This window comes from Epinephelus fuscoguttatus, linkage group LG4 (genome assembly GCF_011397635.1).
Source record: "Epinephelus fuscoguttatus linkage group LG4, E.fuscoguttatus.final_Chr_v1".
NCBI lineage: Eukaryota > Metazoa > Chordata > Actinopteri > Perciformes > Serranidae > Epinephelus > Epinephelus fuscoguttatus.
Window position 1 is genome coordinate 20,210,378 of NC_064755.1, and position 14,455 is coordinate 20,224,832.

Genomic DNA, 14,455 nt, shown 5'->3' on the forward strand with positions numbered 1-14,455 from the left:
CACTCAGCCAAATGTCAGGTGACGAAAAGTGGATGTCGATCAAAATGTCACTTGCCATTTTCCTGCAACACCACAGACTGCATCACTTGATCCTTGTAGGCATGCAGAGACAGTTTGAATGAAAATCGATCTTTCTTGCAGTTCTAGTTGCTTTGCCACAACTCATTTCTTGTCCATGTCCACTTTTTAAATAATGGAATATTACCAAGATAAATGTTATTAGGAGTTTCTCTGTTAACAGTAGTGCATGGCTTTTCAGAAAGTCAAGCAGACTGGTGCTTAGTGTCTGTTTTACAGTTTTGAAACTGATGTTCTCACACTCTTCAGAGAAGCAGTTAACACCGTCTTGCATTTCACCTATTTATCAGTACAGAGAGCTCAGTCATCTGCAAAGAGGAGATCCAGGTTGTTGATACTTAGGTTCTCACCATGTGCAGACATGTTGTATATTCATATCATGCCTGAGAAGTTAACAAGTTGAGATGGGCTGGATAATCCTCCATACAAACAAGGCATGGCTCCAATAATAGCGTGAAGGCATCCAATTGACCGTCCAAGGCTGTGGTTTAAAGACAAATTGAAAAATTCAATAAAAAGCCTGGCAGTTGCTATTGACAAATGAAAGAAGCAAAGCTGTGATTGAGTGATCTGGTGTAGCAGGACAAAAGACTATACCATTGAAGAACAAGTGAGCAGCCAAGAAAGCAAGAACTGCCAGCACCTTCTCAGCTCCCATTAGTTTAGTCTTTCATGTGAGAACTGCACCTCCTGTGCCAAAATTGGTCTTGTCAGACATCTAAGAGCACTTAATAATCAAATCAGAATGTCTCAGTGTTTGTGGTCTTCATTGTGTACAATGGATAAACAAAATTGCAGAAAAAGTAACCTTGTCCTAATTTTTTTTTTTTGTAAGCCCCGACACTAGTTTAACATAAACCTCCAGTTCAAGATAGTTCATGCAGGACACAGAAGTCATACACATCAGCTATAATCAGCTGACAGCCAGCTGATTGGTTCATTGTTTCTTATCAGTCTTAAGGCTCATTTATGCTCAACGTTAAATACGGATCCGGATATGGACGGAGCCTTCTGTCCGTGCTCCGTGTTCATTTCATCCATATTTCTGCACGTTTCCATAAAGCTTACGGATACGGGCCAAACGGAGCAGTACAATGAGGGGCAGTGTTGCTGTCACTACCCGATACGTAGCTCTAGTTAGACACGAAGAAGAAATAACAATTCAATTTCTTTCATCGGGAGTACTAGAGAAAAGAATTCTCCGTCCTCCAGTCGCGATGTATTTAACGGCCTCACCGACCACCGCCTCCTACAACGCTGCCTCTGTTTTTGTCTTTTATTCAAGACGTACATTATCAATATCTCCTCCACAGTCACCATGTTTGTTTTTGAGTTTTTTGTTGTCATAAACTTTTGACTCTGGGCTGCCTCCTGGTGGATATATTGGTTTACATCCATGCCAACGTAAAGGGCGCATGGAAGTATGTGGGCAGTGACGGTAACATCGTTTGAAACAGACGTATACATTTTCGTACGTAAATGGAGCATAAATGAGCCTATACACCAATCACAATTTTAGTGACACATTATATTCAAGTGATAGATGAACGCCAAGTAAAGGTTACTTTGAATGGGTGATTCATTCCTAATGGATATAAAGTATATAAGCTATAATAATTTTGCTAATGTAATCACATGTGCCAGCAAGATATCTGAAATTTGAGTTTCAGAGACTTTGTTTCCTGCATTCTGCTGACTTTTGAAGAATGAAAATACAAAAATAACAACTACACTGCAACAGCATTTGTGTGTTTAACAGATTTAATTAGGTTTAATTATTGGTTCATGCCCCTGGTACTCTACTGGAATACTGTGGGCCAGGCAGTAGGCTTGTATCGTGCCAGGAACCCACAGCCAACTGTGCTCCCTGGCCCCCACACGGTGGGTCCTGGATGCCTAAGCGAGGAAGAACGAGAGGCTCACAGTCTCTGGAAGACCTCTGCAGCAGAGGAGGGCAAGCTGGGTCCCCCTAACCTCTGAGGCACCCCTTAAACCCCCACTAGAGCATCCTGTTGCACTTACGTAACAATGTAAGCACAGAGACCAGTGTCCAGCGGCAGCTGCGGCCAACTTATGGTTGAATGAGGAAGAGAGGGAGGAAGCACCAATAACGGTAGAGGGGAGATAACGGTAGATTTGTAGTTCTTATACACGCTGTACAGTGCCAGAAACAGGTTGTGATAACATAAATTAAAGTTGTCATAAATCAGGAAAAATACATGAGAATTGTGACCCTGGGAGGTGATTGGGACAGGGCAATGGAAAACGGGAGTCTCCTGGGAAAATCTGGGGTGCCGGCAAGTATTAATATGTTTACTTTTTTAAAACCATTAATTTAAGATTGTAGCAGTATTTATTTGGTATTGAAAATGTTTTCTTTCCTGTATATTACGTCACGACAGTTTATAGTTGCCCTGCCCTCATCAGACATCAAAGACAGGATGCCAGTCACTGGTGCATGTTAATATTCTCACATTGTTATGCCTACATATACAGTCAAGAGAATTTCAAGATCAAACTGTGGGCTTCTCAGTCAAACAACTGTGAAAGATGCAAACAGAGGTCAGATGGTAGTTTTCTATCCCATGCGATGCTATCACCATACAACTGAGGGAATGGACTGCTTTTTTGTTTGCTCTTAGAGATAATTAAAACTTTCCCAGGGAGTCAGTAGAATGAGATATGTTCTGTTGATTGTGGCAGCCAGCTTGCAAAAAGCAAGTAAAACTAAGAGCTTGTTGACACATATGGTTTCTTTCTCTGTGGCTGTGGATTGTAAATCACTTAGAGTATGTCAGCCCTTGTCTGGCGTACACATTACCATTTATTTTTGTTTGTGTGCATGTAACTGCTGCACCTCTTGTCGCGATACTTATCAGCATGCCACTGACTCATTCCTCATAGCTGCCTTTGGTTTTATGTAAGTGTGAATGGCAGCGATAGTGTCAGGGGTGTGGGTTGAGAAGCCAAGCAGAGAGAAGACTGGCTGTGTGTTTGTGTGGATGTGTGGTTGTGATAAAATTCTGAAACCAGGAGCACAGCACTCGTCCATCTTGGCAGGAGAGCTGCAACACTGGAGAGGGAGAGTAGCAGCAGCAGCAGCAGCAACAGCAGCACGGCCAACCACTCTGCCAATCTCTCTGTCTCTCTCACTCCTGGAAACAGGTCTTTTCCACTCTTTATTAGATCTGATTTATACTTTTTGTAAACTATTGAACAACACAGGTTCATGACATTATGCATGCTTTGGCACCAGGAGGATGTAGAGCGAGTACTCAAAGGAGCTAACCAAATAAAAGTGCTGCAAACACAATGAAGGCAGCAAAAAACTAAAGCCTGTACCGACCTCATGCTTTTATTACTGTGCCAGAAAACTGTCTTGATCCAGCGAGGGACCGTTTCTCATTCAATTACGTGTTCCATGTGTGCGTTCCAAGGCTTCATGCACAGCGGCTTCTGAGCAGGCCCAATCTTTCACACACATCCTCATCTCCAACACTCAACTCATTGCCTATCAAAACAGGACTGCACAGGGTCCATCTGGCACTTATGTGTATGTATGCTTTATATGCATCTGCACAGTGTATGTATGCGCTCATTGTATTTTAGGGATATTTCCCAGAGTATTCAGGCACGTGCCATGCTGTTTACCTTCTCTACAGTTCAGTGCAGTGCTGTAGGCACTTATCATAGATCTTGTTGAAACGGAATGTGTTCAAGTGTTTGGGGCACATGCCTCGATCATCAAAGCCCTGAGCAAAAGATTTTTTCCCTTCCAAATGACAGATGTAGTTGTAGTTTAAAATATATGACCTGGAATAAATTATGCCCCCCTTTATGTGGCCCTGAGTCACTTTGAGTGTGTGCTGTGTAACTGTTAACCAGTTGCAGTAGGACTATCTTGCACTGTGGGATAAATGTCTGCATGGGGCAGGCCCACAGGTCCTGCAGGATGCGGATGCAGCTGTTAGCAACACAGGATGTTTTTTTTTTTTTGTTTTTAGTGAGGCTGCAGGCCAGCACAGGTGGGCGCATGTCAGTGCTTTGTCATGATGTGATCTGGTTAGCCAGTTGTTTGCACGCCATAGCCTGCCATACCCTGCACCAAATAGCAACATGTTTGGCAGAGGTAACATGCACTCACCACAGATGTCTGCTGGTTGACAGATTTGCTGCATCGTATTACAGGAGTCGGAAGATATGCCACAGTGTGCCAACAAAGGCATTAGTGAAGGAGACTGAAATGTATAATAATTGGTCGGAAATGCACTTGATGCCTTTTTTTCTCCTTAATGACACACGCACAATGTGTTTTGGTAAGTAATACTGATTGTAAACATAACTCCATTGGGTATTGTTAAAGTACAGTTGGTATCTTTGAACTTTGTGTCATATTTGCTGAAACCATCGCCATATTCTGAAGAAGTATGCAACGGATAACCTGTGAAAAAAATCACATCCCTCCTTCTCGTTGTACTGCTTCTACTGGCATTCGCTAGAATGAGATTGCAAAAAAGCAGCAACAACCAGTCAGAACCAACTGAGAAGGTTGGTCTGGCTGGTGGGCGGTGTGTGGTACTCCATTTCACTGTCTCCAACATGGCCGCCATGTCACAAACTTTCTCTATTCACATCTAAACAGTATACTTAAATGTATTTCTGAGAACATTTGAAGGGAGAAATGGGCAACGCAGTAACAGAATCTTGATTCATATTTGATCAGTGCTGCCTAGTTTGACAGTTTAACCACAATTCACTAGCCGTGATTGACAGCTGCGTTAGAAGCTCTTTGGCTGCGTTTGGTTTTTGCTCACGTGTAGTAAGGGGCACTACACGGTAGAGTTTAGATCGGGCCCAGAAAATCCAGCCTGACCCCACCCGAGCCCATGCATGCTCTGTCTGAGCCCCGCCCTTTAACTGTAATTACGAGCCCGAGGCTGACACACTGTCACCGTCGACAACTCACATGTGCCTGGCCCGGACCACTGATATTCATACACATGTTTAGTGTACAGTATATTCACATGTTAGTATCAGTATTGGTTGTAGCTGGTAATGTAAATAAAAGATATATTTCTTAAACAATTTCCACTGAAGTTTACTGTTCAAAACTTACTGTTATCTTTTATTTATTGTCGCTGTCATCTATCGATATCTGTCGATATTGCAGTGTTTTTCTCTACAGTAACATATTCAGCCTACGTGTACATCATTTCCCAAACTCAGGTACTCTCTACTTCACTTTGGTTAAACCTTTAAGCTGTATGAGCCTGAATACATACCACTATCAATGCTTTTGAGACACTGAGGTATTTTTGCTTATATTGGCCATTGCTACCCTCAGCACCCACGCAGGTTTTCACAGAATATGTTTGCATTACAATTCAAAACTTGTTCTTGACTGCTCGGATTAGTTGATGGTACTTGTTTAATTTGTTTGTTTAGTGTGTGTCTACGTCTACTGGCTGCAAAGCAAATTGGCCCACAGGAACACTTAGGATTTACCCTACTGTTTTATGGCAGCTGTTCTTGCTCAGTCCTGTCCTAAATCATCACATTTTCCACATTAATATGCCACTTTTTAACATGTTCATCTCTGCTGCAAAATGCTGTCATGTGTTTATGACTGCTACAGATTCCGCCCTCTGCACCATTAGGGCAGAACATCAGGCTTAGAAGGATTGAGGTTTTATCATTGTGAGTAAAGATTTGGTCTCTCTGATCTTTGCAGTCTGCTATGAAGAAAGCAATAAAGGCTCATTTTGCTTTTACATCACTAATGGGTGAGGTAAATCTTATTTTAAAGTTGCTGAAATTGGTACTGTAGATTTGTGTAAATGGCCTGAAGATGACCCAGTTTATTGGCAACGACTTTCTACAGCTGCGTAACACATTTTTCTTTTGTGTCCCCATCCCCAGTTTTGACCCTCGCCTTGACTGATTTGGCAAAGACCAAAGGCCGCACAGGTATGAACTGAATCTTACCTAAAAAATGTTGCTTATGTTTTGCTCTCAAATATTTAATCTCACCTAAAAGCATGCAGATACACCGCAGACCGACGCACACACAGACACATGTTCTCCCCCTGTCTGTCTGTCTGATGGTGGTTACAGTGTGGTTATCATTTTAATCCACATCTTCCCACCTCCCACTGTGTGTGAATCCGATGCTGTGATTTTAATTGCTTGGTCTTTGCTTTAATTACATGCAAGAGTGCTTCGCTCTGTGAGCCACGCCACTGTTTTTTCCCTGCAGGATCTGGCAGCTTGTTTATGTATGGATATGAGTTTTATTGGTCTGGACGGTGCACAAACGATAAGTGAGCAGCCAGCGATCTGCTTTCACTGCAGCTCAATCAGGCCTGTAAACAGAGCAGGGCTGGGACAGCAGGCTAATGAAACCGAGACTTAGTCCATTTTCTGCCGCTTTGATCCGCATTACAGGCCCTGCTGGACCGCAGCGTGCTCCTTTGCTTCCCTCCACTTCACCCTCACAGCTAATTGGCTCTGGTCTCCCCACTTTATTTCTGGTGACTGCAGGACAGTGACCAACAGATTAGTGAGCAGCATGTTTGGTCTCTCGCTCTGCAGGGCGTACACTTGTGTGTTTTGATATATGGATTTTTTTTCAGCGTGTGTGCTTGTGTGTACAGTGCGGCCAGGGGCGTGCATGCTTGTCTAAGCACGTGTGTAATGTGAAAAGGCCTTGTTTGGAAAAGTGAGTGAGCCCTGGAGGCTTGTCAATCCCCAGCAGTCGGTATCAGAGCGTGGCCAGTAAGTTTTCCTGGAACTGGGCATGCAGGCAGGCTGAGCGTGCTGCTGCTGAGGTGGGCTTGGGATCGATAGCGTAATGCTGGACCGAGCTACGCTGCCCTCCGTCCCGTAACTCAGACCATGACTCATGATAGCTATTAGTGTGATGGATAATTCAAGGAGTGGGGTTGTTGAGTTTGGTTTGATATCCACTGCAACTATGCTCAGCGTGATATCTCCTCATTGGTGAATCACATCTAACAGGAAGCTCCAAGGGCAGCTTCGGTACAGGTTGATGGTGGGAAGTAGAAAGGGAGGACGAGAGGGAGGAGGGAGAGAGCAGCACAGACAGTCAGACAGATAGATAGATACTTACACACCTACTGATACGGAGGTTTCAATAAATCTGGCATGAGTGCTTTTGGCTTTTGGACTGGGCCTGAGGAGGAGGATGTGAAGAGGGTGGGTTGGAGTGAGACTGAGAGCGAGATCGAGGTGCGGAGGCAAGTCTGGGTCTGAGTGGAAACTTGAATGGAGTGGAAACTGGGCTCGAGGCCACTCAGCAGATCCACCTGAACCCTGCCAGAGCAATCAGCTATCAGGAGTTTAGAGAGGGAACCGTTTGCCCCCTAAGTAAATTCAGCAGGGGTTTGTAGGGATTTGGCCTGCTTTTTGAGCTCTAATGCAGGGATATTTTGGTAAGTGAAGTCCTCTTGTTTTCTGGAGAGGATGCCAGAGCCTGTCTGCCTTTTAATGGGATCACAGCAGACACCCCAGGAACCCCCGCCAGTTGAAGTGATTCCGCTCTCTATTTCCAGCTGTGTAAACACTCGCATGCACACACATACACTCACATGAACACACACGCATAGACACATGCACTATCACTTCTAATAAAATGCTTGCTGGCTCACATCGAGGGAAATGCTCACTTTCCCTTTTGCTCTCAAATGAAAACAAAGTTCATTTTTCTGCTTTTGAGAAAGTTCTTGGCCTTGTTAAAAACAATGAGTCGCTTGAAAGATGTAAACAAATTTAACAAGAACTGGTGTTGTCTTTTCTCAGGCTGGGAACGTTCAAAAGGAGATTGACATTGTCCCTCCTCTCTCACCCTCCGTAATGCTTTTGTATTTCATTCCCTCGTAAATCCTTTATTTAGCTCTCTCTGTCAACGTTAATTCTGTTTGTAACCTTCATTTTTCTCCCCTGTAATTTTGTCCGTCCGGCAACCCTATTAGACCTGGATGCAGTGATATGTGTATCTCACATCATCCACAGTTTTCTGAATTGACGGTGAAAATGTTTATAGTTACAAAGCGCATAGTTACAAACCTATTTGGCATTTTGGGTCATGGTCATTTTAGGACGCAGCTTTACTCAGCCAGTGTGGCCTATAGGGTACGTTTGTGCAAAGAGGGAGGGGAGGAAGCAGTCTAAGTGGCCAGGCAGTAGCTGTACTGTGAAAGGCATTTGGACTTTAAAGCTCCATTGTTTATGTAACCAAGAGAAAGTCGAGACTCCCTTATGGCCTTTTTGAAAAGCAGATGCCGGAGATTTTTGCCTCTGCATTTTATGGCTTATTTGCTACCAAGGAGATTCTGAGATTTCTTATGGGACTAAATCTTTCCTCACTTTGCACATGACAGGCAGAAGTTGTCTATAAAGAGGGGTTTGGCTGTTCGTGTAATCATACTTTTGTACAGCTTGTTCTCCGTTCTTGGACTTGAACTGATGATTGTAATAGGCGATCCACTTTAACACCTTTTAACCTTTTATGAAGTGTTTCTGACTGTATGATGTGTGAAGCTCCGCTCCCCCATAATGATGCCTGCCCTACACATTAAAGGAGCACTTCATGACTATTTATATATCAGTTAGTCATGCTGTGTTATCGTGAATTTATTAAGAAAACTGTAGAAGAATGTTTTTTCTTAGATGCCTTCACAGAAAACAGCCCTCGTATTGAATTACTGATTTACTGAGGGCTACGTTTAACAACAGCAAAACTATATCAAAACATCTGCCTGCAAACTGTCACACAACTCATACAGTATAATCCAAGTCTCATTTATCCAGCTGTGCGCTCAGTACTTCCCAAACACATGCATTTTTGCTGAAAAACCTTATCACAGATAAGCTTCACTTTCAGTTCTTAATTTTAAATATGGAGGTTTTAGCGAAAATGCATGTGTTTGGGAAAACTGAGCATTCGACTGGATAAATGAGGTTTGGATTATACTGCACGGTTGTGTGAATATTTGTAAATGGATTTTTTATATAGTTTTGCTGTTATTAAACACGGCCCCTAAGTTTGTTTTTTTTTTTTAATGCATTCAAGGTAACACGTCATGACTAATTGATTTACAAATGGTCATTTTGAGGGTGAAGTATTCCTTTAAGCTCCCAGGAGCTGTCTGTAAAAATAAACAGGACTAATTTAAGGTGTTAACTGATGCTCTCATTCAAAACAACTTATTAGTGGAGTGCATGTCTTTGTTAGGACATATGGTTTTAATTTCTGCCAGGTGTGGGACAGAAACTCTGATGTTACCGTCACTGTATGCAGTCAACAAGAATGGAGAGGTAATATTCGTACGCAGTGTGAGTTGTATATTAAAGACAAGCTTGCCGTACAGATATAATGCAGTAATTGAAAAAACAGTTAAAAACTAAATTATACTTCCAGACTAATTTTCCAGCCCTGGTGATGATTGCAGTGTATCACTTCTCAGCTGTTTTCACTTTACCATCAAGGCTGCCCACACTGTGAAAAAACACCCCTTCTTCTCAAGTCATTTAGTTTCCTATTCAGCCTTGAGGGCTTATTTTTCATTAACCAAGGAAAATATTCTGCCATTAGGGTGAGATAATTCCACATGCTAAGTCAGATTGCTGCACTAGTATGGGACAGCTGAAGCACACGCACTCAGACATTGGTCACTGACAACACTATTGGTCTCGGAGCCACCGTGCTGATCGTCTGTAGGAGCACAACAGCAATCATCTGTAGTGTCGACAGAACTTACATAAGACCTGTGTGACAGATCTTGTCCAGTTTGTGGGCATATTTCTAGTGTGCAGCCATGGGTTAAATTACAGCTGGAAGATGAGATGTTTTTAATAAGTAACCACCCAAGCCTTGCAGCTACAGGAAGAAGCTCCAATCTGAATGTATTTTTATGCCAGAACAGACAAACTGGTCCTAATAAGACCACGTTGGCTCCACAGTGAGTTTTGCTATTATGCATGATGTGCGGAGATGTAGTACTAAGCCCCCGGTATTAAGGTTGGTTTTCTTCAGCTTGGGCACACTTGCGTTATTGTTCAGATGGGGATTTTTGCATTAATATTAAGTTTATTTCTATGAAAAAATGTTTTGCAAATTGAATAGTTCTCAGAAAACAAGTGGTAGTTTTCTTGAATACCTAACTATTTATGTGACCTCTCCAAAAAAGAGTTTATGCAACAAAACATTTAAATGTGTTTGCAGAACACAGAAGAATAAGAACAAGAAAATTAGTTCAGTGTTTTAAATCATAGTTAATTGTCAGTAGTTGAGTAGCTACAGTAAAATAATTCCTTCAGACCTTTCTCCTTACAGTGTGATTTCTCTACATGTATTAGTGTTTTCCTTTTGGGTGTTGTAGTACCTGCAAACCTTCATCAGGACTGTACATTTGGCGAGGACTTGCCAATGCCTGCTCTCCTGGACCGCATTAGTCCATGTGTTAGCTCAGAGCTGAGCGTTATTGAAAGAGTCTGGACTCCAGCCTCATCTGTTTGCTCAGCTGGATGACTCAGGCCTCCCCTCGGGTTCAGTCAGCTGCTGTCCCTCTGGATGTGCCACCAAGCCTTCAAATATTCACTACTGTTGTGGTCCATGCTTGGTCCACATACATGAATTAGGGCTGAGGTTTATGTAAACAAAAACTGGATACGTCATGCGTAGAGGATTTACATCTGTTTTAGGCATGGCAGCAGATGGAGAGACCTAATGTGCCACACAGCTTATGGTATAGTTTAGTGGTTTAGTGTATGTCATTGTGTGTCATTTATATATGCTAGCATTCTCACTTGCAGGGTTTTATATTGGGCGGTCATCAGACATTGGTATTTCATTGGCGCTAACCCAGATGTGTCTGTAGTTCTTTTGTGTAGCAACTTCTGAAACTTGTATCTATCAGATTTGTGATGTTTTTAACTTCTTCTTTGATGAATTGCTCCGAAATTAAATGATTGTTTAGCTAATTTCAAACTGGCTTATCCAGGCAAAATTCTGGTATGTTTCCAACCCAACTGCTAGGATAAATGTATGTTTTTGCAAACCATGGATATGTAACATTTGTACGTTATTATGTAGAGGATATGTTGAAACTTAATGTTTCAACAGCACTGTGGTTTAGGCACAAAAATAACTTGGTTATGGTTAGGAAAAGATAGTTTTTCAGTGGCACAATAGCTGCTGGAAATGCTGCCAATGTCAACTCCAAAACATTCGGTTTTGTTGTTTTATGGTCTCAAACTGTGTAAGGCCTGGAGCCAGAACCAGCCATCAGGATGTTTTTTTGCCACCTTTTTTTTCACTATTATTTCCTGTTAGCCTAAACTTCACTTGCCATCACAAGTTGATAACGAGCATCCCAAGCTTGGGGCTGTTTCGTCTCTGGTGACATCAAGTAAAAGCAAATATCGAGATGATACATTTGCATAAAAAATCATACAAGTATGAAATCTAGTACAGAGTTTCCTGAAACACTGGGGAAAGTAGCAAAATAAGATTCTGGGTCTTACTGCAATTCTACTTTAAAATATTGTCTGTGGCATCCCAAAAGAGGCAAAAATAAAAGACATATTTTCATCAAAAATGACGTTTTTTTTAGCATTTTATGCTAAATGTCACTTCCTCACTTTTATATAGAAAACCTCCCAAGTTCATAAGCTTCAATTTGAGCCCAAGATGACCTTTTTGTCTTGAAAATTACAGTTGCTGTGGCCTAAATACTTCACTGTACCTCAAATCAGATAAAATGCAATTTTCAGTCATGAGCCTTCCAACTGCTGTGATTTCAGTTTAACTGTAATTTCTATGTTACTGTGGACTGTATCAAAAGAAACCCAAATACCACAGGGCCACCACAGATTAAAGGTGTGTTCTGCAGTGGTCTGCATCTTGACAGCTGTTTTGCCTAGGTGGCACTGTCACCTCCATCTCCTAAAGACAAAGTCAGCTCATATACATGTAATCAGAACTATGTCAATTTGGACACATGAAATGTACAAATGTAACATTGGTGGTTTGCAGAAACATACAATGCCAACATTTTCTACTGGCAACTCAGCTGCTGTTTAACATTTGAGAGTTGCTTTTGCCAAATTGAAAAAAATGTTTTATAGGAAGGCATGTTTATCTAAGTACTTAGTAACTGAAGTAATCCATCAGTAAATCGGCAGAAAATTGATTGTCAACAACTGTGAGAATTAATTATTTGTACATTTAGCAAACAAAAATACCAAATATTTGCTTCTCAATTGTGGATATTTCAGCTCTAGTTTTCTCTGGTATAAGCACATGATGTGGGTGTTCTGGTGATAAATATACAGCACAGTGTGTGCCTTTGTAGCATCCACGTGTGCATGTATGCATGTGTAGATGTAAATCTACAACATTAGAAAAGGTTTGTGTGATTTAACTGTGCTGGAGATGTGATCCAGCCCTCTGTTTGCTCTGCCTGGTGACAGTCAGGGGCTTCCACAGTGACCCATTGGCTGACTGGTCGGCTGGATTAGCAGTGAGCTGAGAGGCAGGTGAATGATATATTGTGTGCGTAAAAGTAAAGGGCGTTAAGTGGAACACAAGCCAACAGCAGTAAAAGCCACAATATATCTGGCAAGACGTGTCTTTTCTACAGCATATCCATCCTGAGCCTTAGTAGCATGTGTGTGTGAGTGTGTGTTTGTGTGTGTGTGTACAGTCCCAATTCCCAAAACTGGAGTCTTGCCTTACAGAGTGACCCCATGAGCTGATTTATGTTTAGATTTCATTCCATTCGTTCTGTAATGCTGGATGGGTTTCAGCAGGAACTGTTAACCAGTAAATCACCCAATGAAATGTGTGTCATGTGTGGCTGACATTATAAGCTATACATTATTGTATAAGCCATACATTACCGGCTACTCAAAGTCCTGCGTACTTTAAATGGCTTGGGAAGGAGTTCTCAAGGGTAGAGCCGTGCAGGAACTGAAAACTGTGTGTGTGACTTAATGTGCATGTTAGTTTGCTTTTAGGCACACACATCTGACAGTGTGTGTGAGAAGGAGAGAGAGAGTGAGAAAGAGAGAGAGTGAGGGAGGGAGAAAAACAGCGGTGGCCTAATTTGTGGAGATAGAGGAATCATTAAGCCGTGTCTTGGTAATGGAGACTAATGTGGGATTAGGCAGACGTAATGACATGCACCCGTCTGGAATGCTTCAGTAGCGGCAATCAGCGTGGAAAATGGAGTGATATGGAATTTCTTTGACAACCTTTCATTCATAATCATAAATGGATACTAATGTGGAAAAATATGGAAGAGTAGCTTACTTTGGGGAAACGAGGATATGGTCTAGGAAAATTATCTAACTTATCAAATATGATCGTGTCCATAAGGACATAACAGTGACCTTGATGCCCGCGAATATAGTGATTGCATCCCAATTACCTTTCAAGCATCCTCAAATTATTTCTGAGAGGATCTTTACAATGTGGTTCACGACAAAATTTTATATGTGAACAGTTTGCCTTGCGGCCTCCCTTATTGTGCACCTCCATTAAGAGGCTGTTCGATATTGATATGATACAGGACTAGAACTCTGGGTGGAGATGCATTTTCCATAGTGACGCCATAGTTGCATGTGTACAAGATCGGGCCTGCCTCTGCCTTCACTTATACAGCAGTCACTGATCATTTCCTTGGCTGACTGAGTGGGGGCCGGAGCATCAGGGGAGGAAGAAGAAAATGAATGACCGATTTGTGTTTTTCTAGGAATTTTGGAGAGGACTCAAATGCCCCCATTTACCCCCCTGGACTGCCCCCTTCTGCCTTTGGACTTTACCCCCCTTAGCTGGGAGTCTCCCAGTGGTGAGGCTGCTGTGTGCCCCCATGCTGGGATTCAGCTGAATGCATTTATAAATGGAGCTCTCTTCACTAGCCTTCCGTGACTTCTTACACTTACATTTCCATGTCCACTTCCTCGTCTCTCCTTCATTTGGCTTCTCCTGCCCTCCCTCCTTCCTGGTTTTCTTCCTACCCATTGCTTCATCATCCTCTTCTCCACCCTCCACCTTTGTGGGAAAGCACTCAAAGAGGACTGGGCCATCCATCAAACAGGCCATTAAAAAGAGCTGCACTTCTAACAGCAAAGCAATGAATCAACTAGTTTCTTGTTTCCGTAGGTTATTGTCAATAGAACTGTGGAAAAAGAAATATGTTGTATGAACAACAATCCAACGCTGTCAAGGAGCTATTTGTACATACATTATTAACACAGCTCATAAACGCCTTGTTTTATTACTCTTTTCCTAGGGTGTTTTCAATTTAGTTTGATCAAACTGTAACTTGTCTGACTGATATTTGGATGTAGATCA

At 42.2% G+C, this 14,455-nt stretch overlaps 1 protein-coding gene across 6 annotated transcripts in view; it reads left to right on the forward strand.

The window, feature by feature from the left end:
- LOC125887129 (zinc finger protein 469) overlaps window positions 1–14,455 on the forward strand; it is a 230,937-nt gene that overhangs the window by 57,893 nt on the left and 158,589 nt on the right. For 5 of the 6 annotated variants that reach the window (XM_049573685.1, XM_049573686.1, XM_049573684.1 and 2 more), the window contains one exon: window positions 5,998–6,045. The exons of the other annotated variant lie outside the window; for it this stretch is intronic. The gene's annotated coding sequence lies outside the window, so the exon portion shown is untranslated. The remainder of the gene's footprint in view (window positions 1–5,997; window positions 6,046–14,455) is intronic. 6 annotated transcript variants of the gene reach the window in all.